The sequence below is a fragment of the Octodon degus genome, unplaced genomic scaffold, assembly GCF_000260255.1.
Source record: "Octodon degus isolate 3935 unplaced genomic scaffold, OctDeg1.0 scaffold00112, whole genome shotgun sequence".
Lineage (NCBI taxonomy): Eukaryota > Metazoa > Chordata > Mammalia > Rodentia > Octodontidae > Octodon > Octodon degus.
The window spans coordinates 5,511,170-5,523,989 of NW_004524688.1; the positions used below are offsets into that span (position 1 = coordinate 5,511,170).

The 12,820-nt window shown below is 40.2% G+C and overlaps 1 protein-coding gene and 1 pseudogene across 1 annotated transcript in view; both read left to right on the plus strand.

The window, feature by feature from the left end:
* Positions 1-12,820, plus strand: part of B3gntl1 (UDP-GlcNAc:betaGal beta-1,3-N-acetylglucosaminyltransferase like 1) — a 147,278-nt gene that overhangs the window by 104,623 nt on the left and 29,835 nt on the right. The gene's annotated exons all lie outside the window — the stretch shown is intronic.
* LOC105743278 lies at positions 7,244-7,589 on the plus strand (annotated as a pseudogene).

Consider the following 12,820-nt stretch of genomic DNA (forward strand, 5'->3'; position numbering starts at 1 on the left):
TGGGATAGATATATAGTTACATTCTCTTAATGAATAGAATGATTTGTTCTAATGGTGTTTGTAAATAGGATCTCAAGTCCACATCTTGTACAGCAATTAACCACTAAGAAGAATGTATGCAGTGTGTTGGTTATTGAAACTGTCCTAGTGATTTGATTTGAAACTGTCTCATTGCTGTTTATCAATAAAATTATGAAAAAAAAAGAAAAGAAAAAGAGAGGAAGAAATGGAGCAGGTCAAAATATTTTTGGGGACTGTATTAAAAGGTGGACTATGACAGATCCAGCAGTTAGAGACGTTTTTATTTCCACACTTCCTATAGAGGAGAAAGTATGGTAAAGAGGGATATTAGATAAACTACCAAGAGACCTAAAAAGATTATCCACATTGTGGATCTAGTTAAAAACAAGAGTCCTGATACAGGTATCCATTGAAGCTGTGGTTACTCAGAGATCGTTAATGACTCTGCTTACCTGCACCCAGAGCAGTACTGGAATCTTGCTTTTTGAAGAGGTGCCTCAGATACTCCAGTGGTTCAGAGGAGTAACTTTCTTCTTTTGGCTAGTCTTTTTCTCAAACAGTTCAAGTAGAGCTAATTTTATTTTAGAAAGGTGAGGGGTGCTCTTCTTGCTTATCAGCCTTTTGATTTCCCAAAGACACTTTCGACTTATCTCTTTGGTGTCACTTGTAATGAATGACAGCAACCTGCGAGGGAAAATATGCAACTGCCTCGAGTTGTAGAACTTTCTGCTTATGTCTTATAGATGATTGCTTTTTGGTCAGTAAGCTCATTTCTTTCCATAATGCTGCATGGCCATGTAGCACCAGAAAGGTACAGAGTCTGTGTACTTAGTTTTTCCTTTTCCTAATATCAGTGCTTGAGTAAGGGCTATAAGCTTTTCTTTTTAAGCACAGATGTGTAGAGGAGAGGGGTTTGGCTTCAGTGACTTGTGAACAGATAACTGCATAAGCTGCCTTTTAGTATACTTCCTGGACAAAGCTGTATCCATCAGTTAAGTAACCACACCTCCTCAGGGTTTCAGAGAGGCAGGTCACTGACATTCTGCCTGATTGCATAGGTTTAGGAAATCACTCATGCACAAGAGTGGCTAGTCTCTGAACCTGACCCAGGATTAAAAGTAGTGCAGGTCTTTATGATAACTTCATGGGAGCCTAAGGAGCATGACCTGGCATAGTTCCAACATGTAAAATCCGCTTTGGCCATTTCTGGGATTGGAGAATTGCCCCCAGTTTTACTAGTAAATCTCTTCCTAGTAAGGGAGTATGACATTATGGGACAGTTAACTCACAGTTGAACATTTGTCCTTTGATATGACATGTCAGAGCAGGTGTAAAGAAACTCCAATAGGGGTTCCTTTGACCCAAATTATGATTATAGACTTGAGAAGAGTTTTCCAGAAAAGGAAGTTAAAGCAGAGTAAATGAATTAGTTTGCGCATGATGTCTAAAGTCATGCAGGGTTTCTTGCAGGAGATGGAGATGTCCATGGAGAGGGGTATTAGAGATTTTCCTGGACCCTTCCAGGAAAGAGGTGAGGGTTTTGTTGGCCCAGCCCCTCTGAAAGCAGGAACATTCAGTCCTCCTCCCTAAGTCAGGCACATCAGCCACCTGACACAGTGTAGGGCCCAGATGGTAGTTTGGTATAGTCATATGTCCAGAGTTCAACTTCCTTGCATTTTTTGTTTTTTAAAATGTATTTGGTACAGGGTCTCACTACACAGCTCTGACTCCGTGATCCTCCTATTTTCAGCCTCCCCAGTGCTGAGGACTATAACACCTATAGTGCCACCATGCTTGGTCTCAGTGGCAGCTCAGCATGCCCAGGGGTGGAGCCAGGCAAGCTCATTGAACCGGTCCCTGTGCTTGCCTAAGTCCACTAAGCTATCTCACCAGCCCTTTTGCATTTAAATCAAAGTCTTTTTCCCTGGTTGGCCTTGGGTTTCCCTTGAATAACTTGGGTGTGCTTAAAGCATTACCAATTGTGATAGCTGTAATTATGGCCTGCCTTGTTTCTTAACTCTTCTGGATTCTCATTGTGAAATATAAACAAGACTGTGTCCAGCATTTGTGTCATAGGGGTCTGGGGTATGGCAAGTGTTCAAACAAATTGGACATCTCTCTGTGATAGGTCAAAAGTGAGGGTCAAAGTCTGAAACCCATCTGCAAACTTACCAGGATCTTCTGAAAATCAGCCTAACTATTCCTTCGTTGCTAGGTATCTGCTGCTGAGAAAGGAACCTAGACTTGAGTAGTCTTCTCTACCCCTGGGGCCTTTCTTATGGGCATCTGTGAGTTAGAAGAAGAAACTGTCCTCAGAACATGTCCTGGGGGCTAAAAGTTGTCTGTAGAGTACAAGGAGGGAACTGATTTACTGGCCTGCCAATTGTAAGAAGGAGTTTGAGGTGAACTTCAAGTGTGCTTGTTTTCGTTAAATAGATGGGAGAGATGCATATGCCCCCTGAGAGACAGGTGGGCATCTGAGGACAGGGTCAATGATACCAATTTCCTCTTCCTTAAAGGCTTAGGTACCATAGTTCTTGGCTTTTCTAGAAATAAAGAGGCATAAAAGCCTAAAAATAAAGGATTTCACACCACTTTCCTTGACTTTTATAGTAAAGATATAACAGGAGTATTATTGTAATTTAGGTTGCCATTCTGTATGCATCTCTTGCCATTTCCTAGTTCATACTGGACTCAGACAGTATTGCGATAGAAGGTAAGTTGTTAAAAGACAAGGGTATAGCCCCCCCCCCGGGGGGATGTGGGCTCTAACTAGCTACCTGTGTAGAGCCTGTGATAAGAGAAAGAGTAGGTCTGGGTTACATCAGAGGGTTGTTCCTCTCATGTGGAAGGATGCAGACCTATTGAGTCCCCAGAGCATCCTCTGAGACAGTTGTACACTGGACATCTCTGGTGAAATGAGCAGTCCCATGGCCTTCCCATAGGCCTCTTCATAATTTGCAACCCAGGTGGAGCTGCCTGGAGCTCTGTTTAGCCACTTGAGAAACAGCATCCCTCACATTTTCCCAAGAATGCAAACTTTCATGATTACTTTGTTTAAGGTGATATAGGTAAAAACAGGGAGAGGGTCTAACCTAAATTAGAAAAAAAGAGGGAAGGAGACCCATATGTTCTGTGAAGGCAGAGGCTTTAGCTCTTCTCTATAAGAGTAGGATTTCCTGGTGTCTGTGATGACAGTTAGAAAAAAAAAAAAAAAAAAAAAGGCAAACAAACAGCAGAATCCCATGACCTACCCACACAATGAATTAAAATGCCCCCAAACCGTGGCAGAACCATTGTGGCTGATCTGCATGATGAAGCAAAATGGCTGCTAAACGTGGTGGAAAGGTGGGTTGGTGACTCCTTGAGGTCTTAAGAAACAAGATCCTGTGATGCTGGGGATATAGTTCAGCTGCATATGTGCCTGCTTGGCCAGCACAAGGTCCCTAGTCTGATCCCCAGACTAGGGACTGCAGAAAGAGACAGAGACAGACAGAAAGACAGAATCCTGGAAAGGTGATACACTGTGGATATCCAGAGACAAAAGACCACCTTAGGGAGAGGTACACACAAGATTTTGAGCACAGAAATGGGCAGGCTGGAGTAGGCAGCTCCTCAATCAGGAGACTGTTACTGATAGCTTTTTACTTTTAAGAATGAGAAAATTGAAAAAAAGTATCAGGGAAAATAAACTCTTGAGGGCAGGAAGGCATATCCACCCTAGGTTGACATGTGGAACTTAACAGCTCATTCTGCAACTGGGTGAAGAGCAAGCTCTCTGGCAGCCCCCACCCTGCATGAATGCAGAGGACACCACAGCATTCCATGGGTCACCATCAGGGCACACATCCTGGGGCTCGAACCCCACACACACCGTGTACCTCAGCACAAGCCCACCCCAGCAGGATGTGGGGTTGGGGGAGATCTGGCCATCAACTCCTAGAGGTACAGCCCAGAACTGCACAACATGGACAGATGGTGACCCCACTGCTAACTTGGATGCATCCCATCCCCACGTGGCAGGAATTGTTGAGGAGAAATGAGAAAACTTTCCAAGCTTCCTAGCTTCTGTGAATTTTTCCTCCCCTCCAGCTCCCTGCCTCTCTCCTGTAACCAGCATCAGAAAAAACATTAAAGGATAAGACCTCTGACAGATGGGAGAGAAAGAACAAGAAGACAACTGGGGCCCACCTGGGGAGAAAAGGAAAGGAAAAAGTAAAAGAGTGAGCTCCTTCTTGGCCTGAGTCCACAGACCTCAGAGGGAAGAGGGAGAAGGAGGGAGGAAGGGAAGGAGGGGGAAGGAGGGAAGAGGGAGGGAAAGAGAGAGAGAGAGAGACAAAATGAGAACAAGAACTGTCTCCAAAGGGCCCTAGCTCCTGCCTGACTCTGCCAAAAATGCTACCAGGTTTTTGAGGTGTCATGAACTCCTAGAGATTGTTCCAGGTTTTTGTAAATAAAGAACTGGACAAAACAAATGGAAAAGGTAGTGAGGTTTTACATTTATTAAAAGTACAAAAAAGAAGTGCCCTCTGCAGGGTTAGAGAGCTCACAGTAACTGCTTCTCCCTAAACGTTTGTCCTTTATAGTTTGATGGCTTCCACCTAATTCTACTAAATTATTTATATATTTTCAAATAGATTGTTCTGTACTATTTCTCTTCATTTCCATATTTAAGAGGAGGTATCACAATGGAAATAAAGCTTTTGTAAATGGGGAGAGTGTGAGGGGTTGAAGGGAGGGTAGGGGAATAGGAAAAAAAAGGAATCAAGTTATGTTATGTACAGGTACAAATTCTCTATGACGAACATGATCATTACATATAAAGTACCAATAAAATCTGATGTTAAAAAACCTTTAATAAAGGAAGTATTAGGGCTGGCCGGACAGCTCAGCAGACTAAAGTGCCTGCTTAGGCAGAGTCAGGGAACGAACAGGGTTTGATCCCGTGTGCTATGTCCCCACCCCCACCCCACCCCCCCACCCTGTGCACTGAGACAGTGATTGAGACTGGGCGTGGTGGTGTGTGCACCTGTAATCCCAGCACTTGGCAGGCTGAAAAACAGGAAGGATCACTACAAGGCTGAGGCTGATCTGTGTAGTGAGACTCTGTAGACCCTGTACTAAATACATTAAAAACAAACAAACAAACAAACAGGGCTAAGGATATGGCTCAGTGGAGGGCAAGCACAAGGTCCCAAGTTTGGTCCCCAGTACAAAAAAAAGGAACCATCCCAAAGCCATATCTGTGGTATGAATCCTTATAAACTAGCAGGTTTTTTCTTTTTTAGCAATTAGACAAATGGCTATGTGTGAACTTTCTCTAAAACATATGCCAAGAAAGGAAACACGTTATTAAATCCAGAGGCTGCAAGTTCTAAGTTTCACATGAAATTATTCTTGTGGGTGTTGAAATGTCAGAATACCAGAACATGTATTATCTGTCTGAAGATGGTCTTCCAGTATGTTAGATTTTAGAAATGGGAATACGCCACAGGAATCTGAAAATGAGTCATACCAACTTTTTCTTTAAAGAAAATAGAGTAATAATAGATAAGACATTAGAAATTATACATAATTTTTTAAAAACCAAGATGATAGGTATTCAGCGTTGGTTGTTATATTACACATTGTTGTCTTCAATGTGGTTGCTCAGATTACCAGATATAAATGTGTAAAATTGGTCAGAGTAAAAATTTTAAACATTAAGTACTACCTTCAAAAAACCAGTAGAGAGATGGGGAGATAGCTCAGAGGTCTAAGTGTCTGCCTTGCAAATGCAGGGATCCAAGTTCAATCCCCAGTACACGTGCTGTGCCAGCTCCAGAACCCTGGGCATGATGTGCTGATCCCAAAACTAGGTGTGGTGGCACATACCTGCAATCCCAGCAATGGGGAGGCTGAGACAGAAGGATCACTACGAGTCCGAGCTGTGTAGTGAGACCCTGTATCAAATAAATAAATTAAATATTTTATAAAAACACCAATAGAAATTAGTAGTATAATCATCGTAGACTGTCCTGTATGTATACATACGTACTTTTTCCTTTCTTTTTTCTCTTTTCCTTCATCCCAATTGTTTCTTTTGCAGTTTCTTTCCCTTTTACTAATCTATTGTACCTTTCAGATGTTATTTACTCTTTCAAGTTCCTACACTAGCGAGACAATACAATATTTACACATCCTCAAAAGATGGGCATTTGGGTTGTTTCTTCTTCTTCTTCCTCTTCCTCTTCCTCTTCCTCTTCTTCTTGTGGTACCAGGGATTGAACTCAGGACCCTGTACTTGCCAGGCAAGTGCTTATTCTATTGAGCAATCTCCCCGGCCCCCATTTGGATTTGTTTCTAAGATTTAACTATGACAAACTGTGCTGTTACAAGTGTGAGGGTATGTAGATCACTGTAGTATGATGTTTTTAATTCTTCTAGAAAAATACTCAGAAGGGGAATAGCTGGGTCGAATGGGACTTCTAGCCTTAGTTTTTTAATTTTTTTTTTAAGAATTGCCACACTGATGTCCTCAGAGGTTGTGCCAGTCTACACTTACACCAACAGTGGTAAATGGTTGTTTTCCCCTCAACCTCTCCAGCATTTGTTATTAGTTGATTTCTTTGTGGTAGCCATTCTTTCTGAGGTGAGATGGAATCTAAGTGTTATTTTAATTTGCATTTCTCAAATGACCAGTGCTGTTGAACTTTGTTCATACATTTATTTGCCATTTGTATTTTTTCCTCTGAGAGATGTGTATTCATCTCACATGCCCATTTTTGGATTGGGTCTTTGCATTTTAAGAGCCTGATTTTTTTTTTTAGTTCTTTTTATATTATAGATAGAAGTCCTTTGTCTGAGTGACTGTTAAGATTTTCCCCAATTTGTGGGTTTTGTGTCTGTTGATGATTTCTTTTGAGATGCAGAAACTTTGAATGAGATCATAGTTGTTGATTCTTTGAAGTATTTCCCAAGCAGTTTGATTTTTGTTCATGAACTCTGTGCCTCTCCGTGTGTCATCAAGAAATCTACCTACTTTCTCTTCCAGTAGATTTAGTGTTTGGGTCTTTAATCCATTTTGACTTTAGTTTAGTGCATGGTGATGGACCTGTTTTTCATTTTTGGCATTCAAAAGCCAGTTTTTGTAGCACTGTTTATTAAAGAAGCTATCTTGCCTTTCCTGTGTGGCGCAAGTGGCATGAAGTGACAAGTTAAGTTGCTGGGCTTCTCGTTTTCATCGTGTAGACAGCTCTACCACCAAGATGGTCAGTGTACCTAAAACCTGAAGGACTTTCTGTAAGAAGTGTGGCAAGCATCAGCCTCACAAAGTGACCTAGCGTAAGAAGGGCAAGGATTCCCTGTATGCCCAAGGAAAGAGGTCCTATGATTGGAAGCAGAGTGGCTACAGTGGGCAGGTGAAACCCATCTTCCAGAAGAAGGCTAAAACAAAAAAGAAGATTGTGCTGAGACTTGAGTGTGTGGAGCCCAACTGCAGATTGAAGAGAATGCTGGCCATTAAGAGATGCAAGCACTTTGAACTGGGAAGAGACAAGAAAAGAAAGGGCCAAGTGGTCCAGTTCTAACCTCTTGCTTAACTTTAAGGCAAATTTATTGAAGTTATAGAACGATTAGCTGGAGGAAAATAAATGCAGTGGTAACCACACCTAACAACAACAACAAAAGCAAAAAACAAACTATCTTTCTTCCAGTGAACATGTTTGGCCTCTTTGTCAAAGGTGAGGTGGCTAAGTGTGTTTGGAGTTGTGTCTGCATCTTCTAATCTGTTTCATTGATCCTCAGGTCTGATTTGTGTGTTTTTTGTTTTTTGGTTTTTTGCAAGTACCATGCTAATTTTATCGTAGTAACTTTGTATTGTAATTTCAAGTCAGGGATTGTGATGCCTCCTGCCTTGCCTTTGTTGCTTGGATTGCTTTTGCTATTACAGGTTTTTTTCTGGTTCCAAGTGAATTTCAGGATTGTTTTCTCTAGATCTGTGAGGTATGCTAATGATATTTTCATTGAAATTGCATTAAATCTGTATAAGAGTTTTGGGAGTATAGCCATTTTCACAGTGTTGATTCTTCCTATCCATGAGCAAGGAATGTCTTTCCATTTTCTGAAATTCTCTTTTTTCAGAGTATTGTAACTCTCATTGTATAGATCTTTTACTTCCTTTGTTAGATTAATTCCTTTTTTTGGATGCTATTGTGAGTGGTGTTGTTTCCCTAATTTCTCTGTGAGTTTTGTTGTTTGTGTATAGGAATGCTGTTGATTTTTGGATGTAGACTTTGAATCCTTCTCACCACTGAATTTGTTTGTTAATTCTAGGAGTTTCTTGCTGGAGCTTTTTAGGTCTTCCATAGAGTGTATCATGTCATCTATGAATAATAATTTAACTTCTTCCTTTCCAACTCATTTATTTTATTTCTCTCTCTTATCTAATTGTTCTGGCTAATGTTTCCAGAACTGTATTCAATAGAAGTGGTGATAGAGAATATCCTTGTCTTCTACCTGATTTTATAGTGAAAGCTTTCAGGTTTTGTCCATTTAGAATGATGTTGGCTGTTGGTTTTTCATAGAGGGCTTTAATCAGATTGAGTTAAAGACCATCTGTTCCAATTTTCTGTGGGTTTTTTTTTTTTTATCATGCATGAGTGTTGAACTTTGTCAAAAGTTGTGTCTGTTGAGATGTTCATGTATTTTTTTGTTTTGGGCTCTGTTGATATGGTGCGTTACATTTACAGATTTGCATTGTTGAACCATCCCTGCAACCTTGGGATGAATCTCACCTGGTCATGGCATATAAGCTTCCTGATGATTTGCTGCATTCTATTTACTATAGATATAGATATAGATATAGATATCTATCTATATATATTTAAGCGCTGGGTCTACAGGGTCTCACTACACAGATCGGACTCATAGTAATCCTCCTGTTTTCAGCCTCCCAAGTGCTAGGATTACAGGTGTGCATGCCACCATGCCCAGTCTCAGTTGCTGTCTCAGTGAGCCCCACGGACATGGCCAACACACTATTTGCTAGTATTTTTTTGAGGATTTTTGCGTCTGTATTCATTAGGGAGATTGGCCTGTAGTTCTCTTTTTCTGGTTGGGTCTTTCTCTGGTTTTGGTATCAGAGTAATACTTGCCTCCAGGAACAAGTTAGGGAGAATTGCTTTCTTTTCAATTTCATGGAAAAGTTTGAGGAGGATTGGCATTAAACCTTCTCTAAATGTCTTATGGAATTCAGCTGCAAATCTATCACACTTGGGCTTTTCTTTGTTGGTAGGTTTTTTATTACATTTTCAATTTATTCACTGATACTGGGTTATTCAGAATTTTTGTATCTTCTTGATTCTGTTTTAGTAATTCATACATATCTAGGACTCTGTCCATGTCTTTTGTGTTTTCCATCTTGTGAGAGTAAAGATTTTCAAAGTAGCTATTGATGATCCTCTGAGTCTCCACAGAATCTGTAGTAATTTCACCCTTTCCATTCCTTATTGCTTGATTTTGAGTTTTTTCTTTCCTTTTTCTGAAGAGGTTGGCTAGGAATTTATTAGTTTTATTTAATCTTTCAAAGAACCACTTTTTGATTCATTAATTCTCTGTATGGTTTTCTTAGTTTACATTATGTTAATTTCTGCTCTGATCTTTATAATTTCCTGCCTTTTGGGTTTTGGGCTTAACTTGCTCTTCTTTTTCTAGAAGCTTGAGGCAGCATAAGATTTTTTGTTCCCTTTCTATTTTCCTAATATGAGAGTTCACTGCTATAAATTTTCCTCTGAGAACTGCTTTCATCGCGTCCCACAAATTGCAGTACGTGTTTGAATTTTCATTGAATTGTAGATATTGTTTAATTTATTCTGTTTTTTTTTTTTCTGTACTTTAGGGAAGGGTCTACAGGGTGTTCAGGGTCTCACTACTAGATCGGACTTGTAGTGATTCTCCTGTTTACAGCCTCCCAAGTGCTGGGATTACAGGCCGGCACCACCACACCCAGTCTCAATCACTGTCTCAGTGTGCCCCAGGAGGCAGGGACAAGGCTGGCACAGCAAGCCTCAGGATCAAACCCCTGGCCACTGTGTCTGCTTGCAGGCACTTTAATCCCTGTTTAATTTAATCTGTGACCCACTGATTGTTCAGGAGAGTGTTATTTAATTTCCATGTGTTCATGGGGTTTTTTGCACTTTCTTTTGTGTTTAATTTCCATTTTCATTGTACTATCAGACAGTATGCATGGGATAATTACAGTTCCCTTGCACTTACTTAAGCATGTTCTGTGGACTAGTGTGTGGTCTGTTTTAGAGAATGTCCCTTGTGCAGGTGAAAAGAATGTGTATTTAGATGTTGTTGGGTGGAGGAGTGCTCTGAAAATGTCTACCAAGTCCATTTGTTCAAAGGTTTGTATTAGTTCTGCTTCCTCTTCGCTAATTTTTTGTCTAGTTGATCTATCTCTTTGAGACAATGGGGTGTTAAGTTCCCCCATTAAGACTGTTATTGCTGTTATTGGTTATTTGATTTTTATGTCCTTTAAAATTTGTCTTATAGTTGAATGCTCCTGTATTTGGTGCATACATTTTTATGATTGTTATCTCTTCCTCTTGAAGTTTTCCCCTAACAACTATGTAATGATGCAGTGATTTTCTTTATCTTGTTTGATTATTTTTGGTTTGAAGTTCATGTTGTCTGCAAACTGAATGGCTACCCCTGCTTTTTTCTGGGTTCCTGACCCATGGAATTTTGTTTTCCATCCTTTGATTTTCAGCCTATGAATTTCCTTTTGAGCTAAATGTGTTTCTTATATACAGCATATTGCTGGATTTTTTTTTTTGTTCCCAAGCTTTATTCAAGAACTCATAAAAAATATTCCAGACAAAGGAGCTTTAATCCTCATCTTCCGCCTCCTCTTCATCCTGGTTAATCTAAGTAATGTAATTCGTAACTCTCTTTGCTGCTAGCAACTACACACAGATTATTCTTCAAATATTTTTTGATGAGATATTTCAAATACCTTTTGGAAAAAGGCACCTCACAAGTCACAGTGTTCTTGCTCTTGACCCTTTTGATGGGGACCACCCCTCCACCGAGATTCCCGGCTTTGCTGTTCACTTTGATTCTTTCCTGGAGAAACTGCTCGAAATTGGCAGCCTCCATGATTCCATCTTCTACAGGATGTGTACAATCAAGGGTGAACTTCATGACCTGTTTCTTTTTTTTGCCCCCTTTGCTGCAAGCTTTTTCATGGGCATCATGGTGGCCAAGGAATCAGAAAGGGCAAAAAGTTGAGAAGGATTTTTTTTGTGGGGGGGGTTGGCTGGCTCAGGCTGCCTTAAAGGCAAGCCTGGTAAGGCATATGGAGCTGGGGATCAAATCATGGTCCCTTGGGCCTGACTGTGTTTAAACAACTGAGCTAACCCACAGGCCCCCCTGGATTTTGTTTCTTGATCCACTTTGCCAGTCTATTTCTTTTCATTGGTGAGTTGAGATCATTTACATTGATGCTTATAACAGCTTATTTTTGTCACATTATTTTCCTGCTGTTGATTCCCTACTTTTTCCTTGTGTTTAATTGCTTGCCCTGTTTAGTGTTCTTGTTTGTTTGTTTTTGTTTTGTTTTGTTTTGTTTTTCCTATTGTTGCTCTTGAAATCATGGTCATTTTTATCTCTTTCTAGAGTATCTTTCAGTATTCTTTGTAGGGTTGGTTTGGTGGTCATGAATTTCTTTTTTTTTAATGAATTTCTTTAGTTGTTCTTTTTCATGGAAGTATTTTACTTCTCCATTATTTTTGTAAGATACATCAATCTGGGTTTGAAGTTGTTTTCTTTCAGTACTTGAAATACTTCACTCCAACCTCTTCTTGACTTGATGGTTTGTACTGTGATTCTGATGGGCTTTCCTTTAAATGTGATCTGTTTCTTTTCTCTAACAGCTTTTAATATGCTGTTTTCATGCTGATATTCTGTCATCTAGATTGTTATATGTCTGTAAATTTATTTTGGTTGATTCTAATTGAAGTTCTATATGCCTCACTTAACAGTTTGTCAGATTCCTTTACCATGCTTGGGAAGTTTTCTGCTATTACTTTTGCAAATAGTCTTTTTATGTCATTTGTACTGATTCCTTTTTCTTTGTGACATGTCAGTCTGATATTATTCATCTTTGAGTCATCTTGTAGCTGTTGGATTATTATTTCCTGGTTCCTTATTATTTTTAAGAGATCTTTCCTTTCCTAGTCGCTAGCTGCAGTGCTGTCTTCAAAGTCTGAAAGTGTATCTTCAATTTCATTTAAACAGTTTTGCCAACTTATAATGCATTTTTTTTAATGCATTTGGTACAGGGTCTCACTACGCAGCTTGGATTCCTGGTGATCCTCCTGTTTTCAGCCTCCCCAGCACTGGGATTACAGGCATGCACACCACACTTGGTCTTGGTGGCCAGTTCAGCATGCCCAGGGATGGGGCTGGCACAGCATGTGGTGCCGGGAATCAAACCCTGGCCCCTGAGCTTGCCTAAGCAGGCACTTAGTCTGCATGTGGTGCTGGGAATCAACCCTGGCCCCTGAGCTTACCTAAGGAGGCACTTAGTCTGCTGAGCTATCTCACTGGCCCTTTTAATGCAATTTTTAATTTCCTGGATATCTCCCTTGAATCTGTTTCATGCATTATGTTTCTTTCCTATATTGTTCATTCAAGATTGATTGATTTCTTTCTTTCTTTCTTTCTTTCTTTCTTTCTTTCTTTCTTTCTTTCTTTCTTTCTTTCTTTTTTCAGTACCGGGGATTGAACTTAGGACCCTGCACTTGCCAGGCAA